Source organism: Lolium perenne, chromosome 7 (genome assembly GCF_019359855.2).
Source record: "Lolium perenne isolate Kyuss_39 chromosome 7, Kyuss_2.0, whole genome shotgun sequence".
Lineage (NCBI taxonomy): Eukaryota > Viridiplantae > Streptophyta > Magnoliopsida > Poales > Poaceae > Lolium > Lolium perenne.
Genome location: NC_067250.2, coordinates 226,366,064 through 226,384,465, shown reverse-complemented (window position 1 = coordinate 226,384,465; position 18,402 = coordinate 226,366,064).

The following is an 18,402-nucleotide window of genomic DNA, read 5'->3' as shown; positions in this document are numbered from 1 at the left end:
ACAACTGTACATGATGTGCCACCCAACATATATAAGCATGCAAGCAAGTAGGAGGCACCACATACACAACCACATGCAAGGTACAAAACCAACACATGCAAAAGGGGGCGAGTAACTTTCAATGTAAAGGAGTTGAGGACTCGTTACCGCAAGGAGGAGCATGGGTAAAGGATGAACGGAATAATACTTGACTTGAGAAAATAAGAATGATGAAGATCCCCTAAGTCTTCATGAACTAGTCAAGTCTCCATGCCCTCCAATTGTACCTATTGATGAAATTTTGGCTTGATGGTCCCCAACCAAGTTGGGTCCTAAGAAGTTAGTCACAATAGGCTTCGCAACCCAAATGGTTCTTTTTGAGAAACCACATTGAGTGCCCATATATTTGGCAAACACATTTCCAACCTTATCCTTGCAAAGAGAATAAGCACCACCGATCAAGATAGGGTTGGATGAGTTACCAATAGTGCAAAAGGAGGAGATGTGGCCCTTCTCACAGCATATGTAGCATGTTCTTCTCTTCTCCTTCTTCTCACTTGATTTCTCCACAACGGTAGCCTTGGCTTGATCCTTCTTGGGTAGCAGCCTTTCTTCAAGTCGAGGTAGACCATGAGATTGACCTTGAGGTAGACCATGAGCTCCATCTTGAGGCCGCTTCCCTTGTTTCTTCTCGCCAAGTGGCTTCTTCTTCAAGGGGCACGATATAACGTGATGCCCTTCAATCTTGCACTTGAAGCACACAATCTTGGCGGGGTCCTTCACATGCCCTTGGCCCTTCTTCCGCTTGTGCGTGGTGGACTTGTTCTTGTTGTTGGAGTTGAATCCAAGTCCACTCTTGTCATCGGGGGATTGCTTCCCTTCATGACCCTTTACCAAGTCCTTCTTCAAAGAAGTGACTTGGGCCTCGAGCTCTTCGATTTCCTCTACATGGTTAGTAACAACACAAGTACTAGAGGAAGTGGAAGCTTCATTGTTAGAGCAACAATGCAAGGTTTGTAATTCACCACAAGATACATCAAATAGCATGGGTGGGTGAATTACTAGCACTAGCACATGGATTTGTAGAGCAACAAGGCATAGAAGGTAGTTCACAACAATATATATCAATAGCATGAGTGGGTGAACTAAAAGCACTAGCACATGGCAAAATAGCATTTTGAGAGGTAGTGCTAGTACTCACATGAGGCTCACAAGATGTTACCTTTGACATGATAGCCTCATGAGCTAACTTTAGCAAATCATGAGAGACTAGAAGATCATCATGGGAGCTAGAAAACTTTCCATGACTTTCTTCCAATTTATAATAATTGCTTGTTATCAAAGCAAGTTGAGCCCTTAGCTCAACATTCTCCTTCAAGATGGATGCTTCACAAGAGTTAGAGTTAGTAGCACAAGCATTATGAATTATAGCACAAGGAGAAGGCAACTTAGCAAGCTCTATTAGGTTGAGAGCGTTAAATTGCTCGTGTGACTCGGTGAGTTTGATGAGCTCACTCTAAATGGCCCTAGAGCCATTTTTGAGAAGCTCAAAATCCTCAAGGAGTTTAGCATGAGCACTTACTAGCTCAACATTTTTAATTCAAAAATCATGTGCCACCTCTAAAGCTCTATCACGAGATTCCTTTACTTTAGATAGCTCTAGAGTAAAGGTCTCCTCAAGAGATTCATTGGTGGTTTGTTGTTCTTCAAGAGCTTCACCAAGAGTTGCAATCTCGTTTGCATACTCGCGCTCATGCTCTTCCATTTTCTCAATAAGTTTTGTGCTCTCAATGACAAAAGCCAAGATTTTCATAAAGTTAGAGCAAGAAAATTTCTTATCATGGAGAGCATGGAATACCAACTCACCCATCATATTTAAGGAAGCAACATTAAGTCCTTCCATATCATCATCCTCATCATCACTAGATAGAGAGGGTTCCAAAGGAGGAGATACCTTTGAAGCCATAGCCATAAGGCATGTGTAAGAACCGTGTGATGATGAAGAAGATGAACTACTTGAAGCTCCATCCAAGATCTTGTCTTGGCCCATAGTATCTTCGGTTTCCTCTATATTGTTAGTCACACAAATACTATAGGAAAGCAAAGTATTTTCATTATGGCAACAAGACAAGGCAAGCATATCAACATGAGATGAAGACATGCAAGGACTATCAACACTACCATGTAATATATTTCTAGTGCTATAAGTGTTCAAGTCCAAAGATGAAACATTGCAATGTGATAGGGATGTAGAATCATCAAGAGAAAGCTCACTATCAACAATACAATGTTCATCACCACTCACCATACCATTACCTTGTGTCTTACCCCACATTGTGAAGTGGAAGGAGTGCGATCATCCTCAATGGTCTTGGACCCACCATATGTATCTCGAAGCTTTGTCCAAAACTCATGAGCACTCCGGAAAGGCGCGATGAAGGAAACCACTACATGACTCACAACATGGCAAAACACTTTAGTAGCTTGAGCATCTAGGTAAGATTTTTTCTTCTCCTCAAAAGTTGGATTTTGTGGATCCTTAGGAGGAGAAAAACCCATATCAAGAATTTGCTCCACATGTGGGTGCATGCCCCTAAAATAATCAAGCACGTAGAATTTCCAAGCATCATAATTAGTGCCATCAAATGTAAAAGTGGTATTGTGCACTAATCCTCTAGCCGACGTCATTACTCTCTAGGCGGTGAAGCCCAACAAGATAAGAGAGCCCTAACTCTGATACCAATTGAATGTACTAGCATGTCGCCTAGAGGGGGGGGGGGGGGTGAATAGGCGGGTTATAAAAACTTCTACTTGAGAGCTAAACTAGGCAGAATAAAACTACTTAGTGTTTACTAGTTTAGCTCAAAGCCTATCAACTAAGGTTTGCCTAAGTGCACCAACAACCTATGCTAAGCATGATGAGCAATAAGGTGATAACAAGGTAGATATGGAACAACAAGCATAAGGATTATCACAATGTAAAGCGCATAGGTAAGGAGCTCGGGTTGAGAAGTAACCGGTGCACGAGGAGACGACGATGTATCCCGAAGTTCACACCCAAGGGTGTTACGTCTCCGTTGGAGCGGTGTGGAGGCACGAGGCACTCCAATGAGCCGCTAGCGCCACCGTATTCTCCTCGAGCCTTTCCACCAAGGGGAAAGCCTCGATCCACTAAGGGACCCTTGAGGGTGGTCACCGAACCTGTACAAGCTTGGGGAAAACCCAAGTATCAAGCTTGAGGCAACTCCACAACACGGAGGCTCTCAAGTACAAGGCCACAAGAGGCTACAACACGCCACACCGGCAACAAAGCCACAAAGAATCCAACGCGCCACAACCGCCTCCAAAACCACAAAGGCTACCACACTCCACAAAGGAAACAACGCCACAAAGGCTACCACGCCACAAAGACGACAAGGCCACAAAGGCTACAAGGCCACAAAGGCTACAACACCACAAAGGTAACAAGGCCACGAAGGCAACACCACCACTAAGGTCAACACACCCTCTACGAGACCAAAACCCCGGAGAGAACCCAAACCGATGCACCTAATGCAATGGCTAAGAACACCACTAAGATGCCCAAGTTCTTCTCTCCCAAATTCCAACAAAGCTACAAAAGCTATTGGGGGAATAAGGGAGGAAGAACAAAATAGGAGGAGGAACACCAAATTACTCCAAGATCTAGATCTAGCAAGATCCCCTCACTTAGAGAGGGATTCAATTGGTGAAGCTCTAGATCTAGATCTCCTCTCTCCTTTCCCCAAAAAATATGCAAGAAATAGTGGGGGGATCAAGAAGAGGATCAAACTCTTCAAGGTCAACAATGGAGGAGAGAGAATGGAGGAGAAGAAGTGGTTGGGTTGGAGGTGGAAGAGAGGTATAAATAGGGGGTCCAAAAATATGACTGTTGGGGCTGAAAAACGGTCAGATTCGCGCCCGAGCAGTACTACCGCTTGTCAAAGCGGTACTACAACTCGCGCACAAAACTGTGCAGAAAATACCCCAAAGCGGTACTACAGCTATACAGAGCAGTACTACCGCTTTTCCCAAAAACCAGATCTGAAATCGGAGAGAGAAGAGACAGCAGCGGTGGCACAGCAAAAGGCAGAGCAGAGGAGCAGAGCAGCATGCGGTAAGAGCAGCAACAGCATGCAACGCAGCGTGGCAGGGCGCGCGCGTGTGCAGCAGGCAGCATGGGGCCAGCACGTGGATGGTCAACGCTTGAGTGTCTCTCCCGCGCGGGAGAGTCGAGCGGCAGCAGCGAGCTAGCGATCCCGCACGGGATCGAGCAGCATCGGCGGGCGGCTGGCAAGCTGGGCTGTGGCAGCGCGAGGCTTTGGGCCGGATGGCCATCAGCGGCAGCCCAAGGCGAGGTGGAGGCAGCGTGCGGGTGGAGCTGGTACGGATGGCTGGCCGCGGCCCAAGAACGGAGCGGCATGCTGTGGGTGCGACTGACAGTGCGGAAAAAAAGAAAACGGGCCGAGCGGTAGTACCGGCCTAGTACCGGGCCGGTACCGTAAATGGGCTACGGTACTACCGGGCTGATACCGGCCTGGTACCGCTTGCGATCCAGTATACAAAACTGCGCGTGCGCTACTTGGGCCGGTACCGCTCACGGTAGCACCGCCCGGCCCAATAATGTTTATTTTTGTTTTCTTTTTCTCAGCAACACGGAAAATGCAATATCTCCAGCTAGGAAACTCCAAATGACGTGAAACCAATTTTTACGGAAAGAGGACGACAAAAAACATGGAAAAGAGTGGATGATGATTTTCTCATGGTCCTAGAGGTGTAACCTCTCAATATGGTATATCGGGAAAATCATCACCCTCGCACATGCATCATGCGATGCATCCAGAATCCGTTTCCGATGAGCTAGAGCTTGTCATGAGAATGAACACAAGCTCTAACCCATCTCATGGATAATAACCAAGAACAACCAAGAAACACGATGCAATGCATGCAAGGTTTGAGCTCTCTCCGATGATGTGACCCACTATCCTATCGAGCACCAACCTTGTCCTTGCGCGTTCCACTCGAGTCGGCAACTCCGTCTTCATCTCTCTTCAACCTTGTACATGCCACCGTCTTCTTCCAACATACATGCCACCATCTTCATCCACCTCAACGTCGTCTTCATCCCTCTTCATCTTCAACACCGTCTTCGTCTCTCTTCGACACTATCTTCATCATTGTACTCTCTCTTCTCCATCTTGTAACCTTGAGACCAACACATGGCTATGGACACGACCTAAGATAGATTCTCAATGCAACCGTTAGTCCATAGGGACTGTCATCAATTACCAAAACAACACATGGGGGCTCCATGTTCTTTCAAACTCATTATTTTTCCCTTATATGATTCTCTATACTTCATAAATAATTCTACAAGTTCCATAGAGTATAAAGCAGGTCCTTCCATAACAACAGTTTTTAGTTTTTCGATTTTTCAAATTTTTATGGATTTTGAGATATATAGGAAAAATAAAACAAGACAAAAAAATACAAAACAAAACAAAATGAAATAAAAACAGCGAGAGAGGTGGAGTGTACTCCCCTGGTGAACTTATAAGTAGAGCTATGCTCCCAAGCAATGGCGCCAGAAAATAGTCTTGATGACCCACAAGTATAGGGGATCGCAACAGTCTTGGAGGGAAGTAAAACCCAAATTTGTTGATTCGACACAAGGGGAGCCAAAGAATACTTATAAGCCTTGACAACGGAGTTGTCAATTCAGCTGCACCTGGAAAAGCACTAGCAACAGGGTGATGTGAAAACAGTGGTAATATGATGCAGCGCCAGAAAATAGTTGGTACTACTTTGATGACGTGTTGATAGGGAAATGTGATGCGGCAGTAATATGAGAGCAATAGTAACACAACAGTAGCAGTAACACAGAGGCGATGGCACTGGAAAATATCCCAGGGCGCAGTTGATTGAAAAGCAATGATGATGAAATAAAGGACCGGGGTTCCCGGCGATCTACACTAGTGGTAACTCTCCAGATAACAAGTGTTCGGTGTACAAATTACAGCTGTGCAATTGACATAATTGAGTTTAGCATTAAGACAAAATATCCAGTCTATTACTATCGTAGGCGTGTTTTCCATATATAGTCATACATGCTCGCAATGAGAAACTTGCATAACATCTTTTGTCCTACCAGCCCATTTGCAGCGGGGCCTCAAGGGAAACTACTGGTAATTAAGGTACTTCTTTTAATAGAGCACCGGAGCAAAGCATTAACAATTGGTGAAAATATGTGATCCTCATATCAAAGTCATCCCCTCCGGTTATCCCAATTCGAGATCACTTTGGGGCCTCGGGTTCCGGACAAAGACATGTGCATACAATTTGTAGATACAATCTAAGCAACAATTATAGAGCCTAGATCTAAGATCATACCACTCGTGCACTAGTGACAAGCATTAAACATAAGAATATTGCAGCAGCAAATATTTCACAAACTTATAAGATATACTGAACATAATGATCAATCCATCGGATCCCAACAAACACAACACCGATTACATCATATGGATCTCAATCATGTAAGGTAGCTCATGAGATCATTGCATTGAAGCACATGGGAGAGAGTACCATCTAGCTAAAGCAAGAACCCATAGTCCCTGTGGGAACTAATCACAAACCATCATGGAGTCGAAGTGGAGGCGGTGCAGTCGATAGCGATGGCTCCGGGGGCACTTCCCCGTCCCAGCAGGGTGCCGGAACAGAGACTTCTGTCCCCCGAAACTTGGTTTCGGCGATGACGGCGGCTACGAAACTTTTCGTGGATGGAGGGTGGTTCGTAGCGGAGTTTTAGGGCCAGATGGGTCTTATAGGCGAAGAGGCGACGTCAGGGGGTGCACGGGGTGCCCATACCACCCCCAGGCGCGGCCAGGCCTAGGCCCGCGCCTGGGCCTGGTATGGCTGCCCCGTGGCACATCTCCGTCTCCCCTTCTGGCTCCCGGAGTCTTCTGGTATATTAGAATTTCTATGATTTTTCCAGAATTTCCCGAGCACTTTCAATTTTGGACATTTTCTGCAATAAACAGATATAATAAACAGAAAGTGGCACTGTGGCACTTGTTAATAGGTTAGTCCAATAAATGTCATAAAATGATGCAAAGTGCACATAAAACATAACGGAATTGGTGTAAAACAGGCATGGAGCATAAAAAATTATAGATACGTTTGCAACGTATCACCAGGCTACCGTTGGACCGCGTGCCGGGGCGCCGGCGTCGGTGACCATGGGTGAGAGGAGGATGGCTGCGATGACGCGCCGCAACGAAGCTCCACCCAGGGCTGTTGTTGTTGCGCCACGACGCGACGATGCGCCGCCAAGGGCTGCCGCTGGGAGCCAGGCGGTGCTGGTGTTGCGCAGGGATGGGTGATAACGCGTGAAGCACACGTCCGTTGGGAACCCCAAGAGGAAGGTGTGATGCGTACAACAGCAAGTTTTCCCTCAGTAAGAAACCAAGGTTATCGAACCAGTAGGAGATGAAGGCCACGTGAAGGTTGTTGGTGAAGGAGTGTAGTGCGGCGCAACACCAGGGATTCCGGCGCCAACGTGGAACCTGCACAACACAATCAAAATACTTTGCCCCAACTTAATAGTGAGGTCTTCAATCTCACCGGCTTGCTGTAAACAAAGGATTTAACGTATGGTGTGGAGAATGATGTTTGTTTGCAAAGAACAACAGAAAACAATGATTGCAGTAGATTGTATTTCAGATGTAAAAGAATGGACCGGGGTCCACAGTTCACTAGTGGTGTCTCTCCAATAAGATAAATAGCATGTTGGGTGAACAAATTACAGTTGGGCAATTGACAAATAGAGAGAGCATAACAATGCACATACATATCATGATGACTAATATGAGATATACTTAGGGCATTACGACAAAGAACATAGACCGCTATCCAGCATGCATCTATGCCTAAAAAGTCCACCTTCGGGTTAGCATCCGCACCCCTTCCAGTATTAAGTTGCAAACAACAGACAATTGCATTAAGTACTGTGCGTAATGTAAACAATACAAATATCCTTAGACAAAGCATTATTGTTTTATCCCTAGTGGCAACAGCACATCCATAACCTTAGAACTTTCTGTCACTGTCCCAGATTCAATAGAGGCATGAACCCACTATCGAGCATAAATACTCCCTCTTGGAGTTACAAGTATCAACTTGGCCAGAGCCTCTACTAGCAACGGAGAGCATGCAAGATCATAAACAACACATATATGATAGATCAATAATCAACTTGACATAGTATTCCATATTCATCGGATCCCAACAAACACAACATGTAGCATTACAAATAGATGATCTTGATCATGATAGGCAGCTCACAAGATCTAAACATGATAGCACAAGAGGAGAAGACAACCATCTAGCTACAGCTATGGACCCATAGTCCAAGGATGAACTACTCACGCATCAGTCCGGAGGCGGGCATGGTGATGTAGAGTCCTCCGGGTGATGATTCCCCTCTCCTGCAGGGTGCCGGAGGCGATCTCCTGAATCCCCCGAGATGGGATTGGCGGCAGCGGCGTCTCTGGAACTTTTCTCGTATCGTGGCTCTCGGTCATAGGGTTTTCGCGACGGAGAGAATATATAGGCGAAGGGACAGAGTCGGGGGACGCTCGAGGGGCCCACCCCATAGGGCAGCGCCCCCCCTCTTGGCCACGCCGCCAGGTGGTGTGGGCCCCCTCGGCTCCTCTCCGTCTCTCCTTCGGTGTTCTGGAACAATCCGTGGAAAATAAGACCCTGGGATTTTGTTTCGTCCAATTCCGAGAATATTTCCTGTGTAAGATTTCTGAAACCAAAAACAACAGAAAACATGAACTGGCGCTTCGGCATCTTGTTAGTAGGTTAGTGCCGGAAAATGCATAATAATGATATAAAGTGTATATAAAACATGTGAGTATTGTCATAAAACTAGCACGGAACATAAGAAATTATAGATACGTTTGAGACGTATCAAGCATCCCCAAGCTTAGTTCCTACTCGCTCTCGAGTAGGTAAACGATAACAAGGATAATTTTTGAAGTGACATGCTACTATCATAATCTTGATCAATACTATTATAAAGCATATGAGATGAATGAAGTGATTCAAAGCAATGGTAAAGACAATGACTAAACAACTGAATCATATAGCTAAGACTTTTCATGAATAGTACTTTCAAGACAAGCCTCAATAAGTCTTGCATAAGATTTAACTCATAAAGCAATAGATTCTTAATAGAAGGTTTTGAAGCAATACAAAGGAAGATATAAGTTTCAGCAGTTGCTTTCAACTTCAACATGTATATCTCATGGATAATTGTCAACACAAAGTAATATGATGAGTGCAAATAAGCATGTATGTAGGAATCAATGCACATAGTTGACACAAGTGTTTGCTTCTAAGATAGAAAGAAGTAGGTAAACTGACTCAACATAAAGTAAAAGAAAGGCCCTTCGCAGAGGGAAGCATGGATTACTTATGTGCTAGAGCTTTTTATTTTGAAAACATGGAAACAATTTTGTCAACGGTAGTAATAATTCATATGTGTTATGCATAAAACATCCTATAAGTTGCAAGCCTCATGCATCGAATACCAATAGTGCTCGCACCTTGTCCTAATTAGCTTGGATTTCCATGGATTATCATTGCATTACATATGTTTCAACCAAGTATCACAAAGGGGTACCTCTATGCCACATGTACAAAGGTCCAAGGAGATAGATCGCATTTGATTTCTCGTTTTTGATAGATCTCAACTCGAGGACATCCATACCGGGACAACATAGAAAACATATAATGGACTCTTCTTTAATGCTTAAGCATTCAACAACAGATAATATTCTCATAAGAGATTGAGGATTAATGTCAAAACTGAAACTTCCACCATGATACATGGCTTTGGTTGGCGGCCCAATGTTCTTCTCTAACAATATGCATACTCAAACCATTTAATCATGAAAAATCACCCTTACTTCAGACAAGACGAATATGCATAGTAACTCACATGATATTCAACAAAAGTGTAACAGTTGATGGCGTCCCTAGAAACATGGTTACCGCTCAACAAGCAACTTATAAGAAATAAGATACATAAGGTACATATTCTTTACCACAATAGTTTTTAAGCTACTTTCCCATGAGCTATATATTGCAAAGACAAGGAATGAAATTTTAAAGGTAGCACGCAAGCAATTTACTTTGGAATGGCAGAGAAATACCACATAGTAGGTAGTTATGGTGGACACAAATGGCATAGGTTTTGGCTCAAGGTTTTGGATGCACGAGAAGCATTCCCTCTCAGTACAAGGCTTTGGCTAGCAAGGTTGTTTGAAGCAAACACAAGTATGAACCGGTACAGCAAAATTTACATAAGAACATATTTCAAGCATTATAAGACTCTACACTGTCTTCCTTGTTGTTCAAACACTTTTACCAGAAAATATCTAGACTTTAGAGAGACCAATCATGCAAACCAAATTTCAACAAGCTCTACGGTAATTCTCCACTAATAGGTTCAAACTACATGATGCAAGAGCTTAAACATGATCTATTTGAGAGCTAAAAACAATTGCCAAGTATCAAATTATTCAAGACCATATACCAATTACCACATGAAGCATTTTCTGTTTCCAACCAAATAGCGATGAACGAAGCGGTTTTCAACCTTCGCCATGAACATTAAAAGTAAAGCTAAGAACACCATTGTTCATATGAACAAGCGGAGCGTGTCTTTCTCCCACACAAGGAATGCTAGGATCCGAATTTATTCAAACAAAAACAAAAATAAAAACATACAGACGCTCCAAGTAAAGCACATAAGATGTGGCGGAATAAAAATATAGTTTCACTAGAGGTGACCTGATAAGTTGTCGATGAAGAAGGGGATGCCTTGGGCATCCCCAAGCTTAGATGCTTGAGTATTCTTGAAATATGCAGGGATGAACCACGGGGGCATCCCCAAGCTTAGACTTTTCACTCTTCTTGATCATATTATATCATCCTCCTCTCTTGACCCTTGAAAACTTCCTCCACACCAAACTCAAAACAATCTCATTAGAGGGTTAGTGCATAATCAAAAATTCACATGTTCAGAGAGGACACAATAATTCTTAACACTTCTGGACATTACCCAAGGCTACTGAAATTTAATGGAGCAAAGAAATCCATTCAAACACAGTAAAGGAGGCAATGTGAAATAAAAGGCATAATCTGTCAAAACAGAACAGTTCGTAAAGACGAATTTTTTAGAGGCACTTAACATGCTCAGATGAAGAAGCTCAAATTGAATGAAAGTTGCGTACATATCTGAGGATTACTCATGATTTTTCGCAGATTTTTCTGAGTTTCCTACAGAGAGATCTACTCAAATTCGTGACAGCTAGAAATCTATTTCTGCGCAGGAATCCAAATCTAGTATCAACCTTACTATCAAAGACTTTACTTGGCACAACAATGCAATAAAGTAAAGATAAGGAGAGGTTGCTACAATAGTAACAACTTTCAAGACACAAAATATAAAAAAAAAATTGCAGAAATAAAATAATGGGTTGTCTCCCATAAGCGCTTTTCTTTAACGCCTTTCAGCTAGGCGCAGAAAGTGTAAATCAAGTATTATCAAGAGATGAAGCATCAACATCATAATTTGTTCTAATATTAGAATCAAAAGGCAACTTCATTCTCTTTCTAGGGAAGTGTTCCATACCTTTCTTAAGAGGGAATTGATACTTAATATTTCCTTCCTTCATATCAATAATAGCACCAACAGTTCGAAGAAAGGGTCTTCCCAAAATAATAGGACAAGATGCATTGCATTCAATATCCAAGACAACAAAATCAACGGGGACAAGGTTATTGTTAACCGTAATTTGAAAATTATCAATCCTCCCCAAAGATTTCTTTATAGAATTATCAGCAGATTAACATCCAAATAACAATATTTCAATGCTGGCAAGTCAAGCATATCATAGAGTTTCTTAGGCATAACAGAAATACTTGCACCAAGATCACATAAAGCATTACAATCAAAATCATTGACCTTCATTTTAATGATGGGATCCCAACCATCTTCCAACTTCCTAGGAATAGAAGTTTCAAGTTTTAATTTATCTTCTCTAGCTTTAATGAGAGTATCTGTAATATGTTTTGTAAAGGCCAAGTTTATAGCACTAGCATTAGGACTTCTAGCAAGTTTTTTGCAAGAACTTAATAACTTCAGAGATATGCCAATTATCAAAATCTAAACCATTATGATCTAAAGCAATGGGATCATTGTCCCCAATATTCTGAAAAATTTCAGCACTTTTATCACAAACAGTTTCAGCAGTATTAGGAGTAGAAACATTGCCAACACAGATTATTTTACCATTGATAGTAGGAGGTTTAGCAACATGTGAAGCATCAACATTACTAGTGGTGGTGATAGTCCAAACTTTAGCTACATTATTCTCTTTAGCAAGTTTTTCTTCTCTTTTCCACCTAGCATGCAATTCAGCCATCAATCTAATATTTTCATTAATTTGAACTTGGATAGAGTTTGCTGTAGCAAATGACTTAATATCTTTAGTTTCATTAGGCATAACTTTCAATTTTAAAAGATCAACATCAGCAGCAAGACTATCAACCTTAGAAGCAAGAACATCAATTTTACCAAGCTTTTCTTCAACAGATTTGTTAAAAGCAGTTTGTGTACTAATAAATTATTTAAGCATGACTTCAAGACCAGAGGGTCCACTCCTACTATTGTTGTAAGAATTACCATAAGAATTACCATAACCATTACTATTATTATAAGGATATGGCCTATAGTTGTTACCAAAATTATTCCTATAAGCATTGTTGTTGAAATTATTATTTTTAATGAAGTTCACATCAACATGCTCTTCTTGAGGAACCAATGAAGCTAAAGGAACATTATTAGGATCAACATTAGATCTACCATTAACAAGCATAGACATAATAACATCAATCTTATCACTCAAGGAGGAGGTTTCTTCAACATAATTTACCTTCTTACCTTGTGGAGTCCTTTCAGTGTGCCATTCAGAGTAGTTGATCATCATATCATCCAGAAGCTTTGTCGCGGCACCCAAAGTGATGGACATAAAAGTACCTCCAGCAGCTGAATCTAATAGGTTCCTTTAAGAAAAATTCAATCCTGCATAAAAGGTTTGGATGATCATCCAAGTAGTCAGTCCATGGGTAGGGCAATTCTTTACCAAAGATTTCATTCTTTCCCATGCTTGGGCAACATGTTCATTATCCAATTGCTTAAAATTCATTATGCTACTTCTCAAAGATATAATTTTAGCAGGAGGATAATATCTACCAATGAAAGCATCTTTACATTTAGTCCATGAATCAATACTATTCTTAGGCAAAGATAGCAACCAATCTTTAGCTCTTCCTCTTAAGGAGAAATGAAACAATTTCAGTTTTATAATGTCCCCATCTACATCCTTATACTTTTGCATTTCACAAAGTTCAACAAAACTATTAAGATGGGCAACAACATCATCAGTACTAACTCCAGAAAATTGCTCTCTCATAACAAGATTTAGTAAAGCAGGTTTAATTTCATCAAATTCTGCTGTAGCAGCAGGTGGAGCAATAGGTGTGCATATGAAATCATTATTATTTGTGCTAGTGAAATCACACAACTTAGTGTTCTCAGGAGTATTCATTTTAACAATAATAAAAATAAGTAAAGCAAACTAAATTAAATAAAGTAAAACAAGTAACTAATTTTTTTTGTGTTTTTGATATAAAGAAAGCAGACAAGACATAAAATAAAATAAAGTAAAGCAAGACAATAAACAAAGTAAAGAGATTGGATGTGAGAGACTCCCCTTGCAGCGTGTCTTGATCTCCCCGGCAACGGCGCCAGAAAAAGAGCTTGATAACGCGTGAAGCACACGTCCGTTGGGAACCCCAAGAGGAAGGTGTGATGCGTATAGCAGCAAGTTTTCCCTCAGTAAGAAACCAAGGTTATCAAACCAGTAGGAGATGAAGGCCACGTGAAGGTTGTTGGTGAAGGAGTGTAGTGCGGCGCAATACCAGGGATTCCAGCGCCAACGTGGAACCTGCACAACACAATCAAAATACTTTGCCCCAACTTAACAGTGAGGTTTTCAATCTCACCGGCTTGCTGTAAACAAAGGATTTAACGTATGGTGTGGAGAATGATTTTTGTTTGCAAAGAACATCAGAGAACAATGATTGCAGTAGATTGTATTTCAGATGTAAACGAATGGACCGGGGTCCACAGTTCACTAGTGGTGTCTCTCCAATAAGATAAATAGCATGTTGGGTGAACAAATTACAGTTGGGCAATTGACAAATAGAGAGAGCATAACAATGCACATACATATCATGATGACTAATATGAGATTTACTTAGGGCATTACGACAAAGAACATAGACCGCTATCCAGCATGCATATATGCCTAAAAATTCCACCTTCGGGTTAGCATCCGCACCCCTTCCAGTATTAAGTTGCAAACAACAGACAATTGCATTAAGTACTGCGCGTAATGTAAACAATACAAATATCCTTAGACAAAACATTCTTGTTTTATCCCTAGTGGCAACAACACATCCATAACCTTAGAACTTTCTGTCACTGTCCCAGATTCAATGGAGGCATGAACCCACTATCGAGCATAAATACTCCCTCTTGGAGTTACAAGTATCAACTTGGCCAGAGCCTCTACTAGCAACGGAGAGCATGCAAGATCATAAAAAACACATATATGATAGATCAATAATCAACTTGACATAGTATTCCATATTCATCGGATCCCAACAAACACAACATGTAGCATTACAAATAGATGATCTTGATCATGATAGGCAGCTCACAAGATCTAAGCATGATAGCACAAGAGGATAAGACAACCATCTAGCTACTGCTATGGACCCATAGTCCAAGGATGAACTACTCACGTATCAGTCCGGAGGCGGGCATGGTGATGTAGAGTCCTCCGGGTGATGATTCCCCTCTCCGGTAGGGTGCCGGAGGCGATCTCCTGAATCCCCCGAGATGGGATTGGCGGCGGCGGCATCTCTGGAACTTTTCTCGTATCGTGGCTCTCGGTCAAAGGGTTTTCGCGACAGAGAGAATATATAGGCGAAGGGGCAGAGTCGGGGGACGCTCGAGGGGCCAACCCCATAGGGCGGCGCGCCCCCCCTCTTGGCCGCGCCGCCAGGTGGTGTGGGGCCCCCTTGGCTCCTCTCCCTTTCTCCTTCGGTGTTCTGGAACAATCCGTGGAAAATAAGACCCTGGGCTTTTGTTTCATCCAATTCCGAGAATATTTCCTGTGTAAGATTTCTGAAACCAAAAACAGCAGAAAACAGGAACTGGCGCTTCGGCATCTTGTTAATAGGTTAGTGCCGGAAAATGCATAATAATGATATAAAGTGTATATAAAACATGTGAGTATTGTCATAAAACTAGCATGGAACATAAGAAATTATAGATACGTTTGAGACGTATCAATGGGCAGGGCCCTGTTGCTGCCCGCGCGGTGGCTCCAGTGCCCGTCGGCGGGGATCACATGGTGGCTCCTGTCCCGTCGGAGGTGCGGCGCACGGTGGAGGTGTCGCGCCCTCGCCGGGGCGCTGATGAGCAGGTGGTAACGCTAGGGCTGCGGTCTGAACAACGCCCTACGGCGATCGGTGGCGAGCTCGCAATGCGCCCTGCTCGTGGGGTGTGCGTTTTGCCGCGCACGCCTAAAATGGATGAGGTTGAGGTGGCGCTGTCCAAGGCGCTTCTGGCGGTGATCGTTGGAGTGCGCCGGTCGGTGACCACGAAGGAGGTGGCCATGGCGCTTGAGACGGTGCACGTCCTGGAGGCGGGTACCTTCTCCGTGCACTACCATAAGCCAGAGGACTTCTTGCTGTACTTTGCATCGCGGGAGGATCATGATCGAGTGCTGAGGGATGAGGTGTTGGCGTCGCCTTACTTCCCTCTGCTGCTCCTCCCATGGCCGAGAAGGATGCACGCCGCCTCCGGTGGTCTGTACGTGCACACGAAGGTGGAGATTGAGGGCATTCCGGCCAATTCTTGGAGCCTCACCACGGCGGAGACGGTGCTTGCGCCATCTGCCTGGGTGAAACGCCTCCACCCACTCACCCGCCGACATGGGCACCTTCAAGCTCACGGCTTGGTGTTTGGACCCGGCCACGATTCCGCGGGAGGTGGATCTCCACGTCATCGAGCCCGACGAACCGCCATTAGCGGCGGACATGGCGGCGCCAGCGGAGGCGGTGGTGCCTCCACACATCAACACCTTGGCATATCCGCTGCTCGTCCACGTGACTAGCACGGTTGACTTCCAGCATCCTGCTCTACGTGATGGCAACTATGCTGGTGGCCGCGCTGGTGGCTTCGACGGTGAGCGCACTACGGGTTGGACGGCGAGATGCCAATACCCTTACACCCCTGGTGCACCCGACGTGTTGCCTGGGGCTAGTGCTGGCAGCGATATTACACCAGCGAGGGAGGCTGGAGGAGGCCGCGATGGGCCGCCTCGAGGACGTTGGCGTCGAGCGTGGTCGTTGGTCCCCTGGTTCAGTCCACATCATGAAGCGCTGGGTAGCGGAAAGGGAGGAAGCGTGGTGGACGCAAGGTGAGGGAGAGGAGAGCGGCCAGCTAGGCAGGTGTCCTTGGTGCCGGCAACCAGGCTGCTGCAGCGGGTGAGGCTCGGGCGCTGTGTAGCTCCGCTAACGCGGATGCCCAACCCGACATGGAGAGTGTTGAGCTGTTTGACGTGGCTGTCACCGTGATTGAGGACGAGACATAGGGTGGGATGGCCAGTGTCGCTCATGCTGGCGCAAAGGTGAGGGTGGGATCCATGGTGGTCCTACCTGCTGCTACCAGTGTGGTGGAATCTCGCTCACTCCCTTCTGTCTAGGTTGCAGGGCATGCTGCGGCCCCAACTGTTGGCGGGCCCTGGATGTGCTGATGGGCCTGTTGCTGGCTAGGTCGGCACTGGGTCTGGATGCCTTCGCAGACCACGCTGCGGAGGTGCAAGTTTTGGTGGGCCAGACAGATGAGGGGAATGACACTGGTGGCGCTTCCCAGGTGCTGGAGCTGGCGGTTATATCTAGCTCGCCGGAGGCTGCGGCTACGAGTGGCACGGTGGACGCTGATGAGGACGATATCAATGAGGTGTTTGTGTAGTGGACATCTCCCGGGGCGTGTGTCGCGAGACCCTGGCTCACCGGAGGCTACGGGTGAGCCGGAGTCGGTGCTACAGGGTGCTAGTGACCCAGCAGTCACACCGGTCCTGGAGCTGGCGCTGGTCGCCACCACTACGCCAATTGTGCATGGGGAAGCAGCGTGTCCTGACTTGGACGAGGAGCAGGTTGATGAGGAGACTGTGGTGGTCTTGCCCTCAGCATGTGGTATCCGCAACGAGGGTGGGGTAACTTCACCGCCTGTTGTGGCCCCGACGATGCGACGCTTCGCGTCGCCGCCATTGGTGTTCAACAGGTCGTGCCCTCGAGCTGCGCCCGGACCCCGAGAGAACCCGGCTAGGCCTAGGATGCTAGGCGAGTTCCTGGCAGCTGCAAAGTCGTGCTCGGATGCACTCTTACAGACGCCGGCTGTGAGGCTTAGATTGTTTTAACTTCCAACCTCGCCGTAGCTCGAGGATCGTAGGAGAGCCAGGAGGGCTAAGCTCAGAGATGAAGGCGGTCCGGAACCTGATATGAAAGCTCGCTCTTCCCAAGGGGGATGAGGCGCCGTCTCCGGCAGCCCTGGAAGCTTACCACAAGATGTACGAGCTGCCCTTGACGGATGACACGATTGAGGCCATAGTGGAGTTCTACGGTTGGTCACTGGACACGATCAGAGGATGCTCCCCACCCTTGCCGGGGATGTCGGGTGGTCGCCTCATTGAGGCCTGACCCTGACGGTGTTCTACTGGTGTTACAAAATAGTTCCAATGTTGTAGGAACCAAAGATTATGGTGGGGTGTGAGGCCTCAATGATCGCGCACGACGTTCGGGTGTTAGGAGTGTAGTCAGTACTACGGGTGCGTCCATTGTATGTCTCCAGGAGACAAAGCTGTCGGTTGTAACTCTTGCCATTGTTATGGAAATGCTAGGCGCGGACTTTGATGCTTACTTCTGCTTGCCGGCAATTGGTACGAGGGGTGGGGTGATTGTTGCGTGGGTCAGCAGGTTGGTGCAGCTAGATAGCGCCCACTACAAAGACCATAGTGTCACGGCCAGGGTATCCCCTATTGGGGGTGGCCCCTGGTGGTGGTTGACTTGCGTCTACGGCCCACAGGCTGAGGCTGACAAGATCGCCTTCCTCGCAGAGCTCCGCGACATACGCGGGATACACCAGGGCCCCTGGGCTCTCTGGGGGGACTTTAACATGATCTACCGCGACGAGGA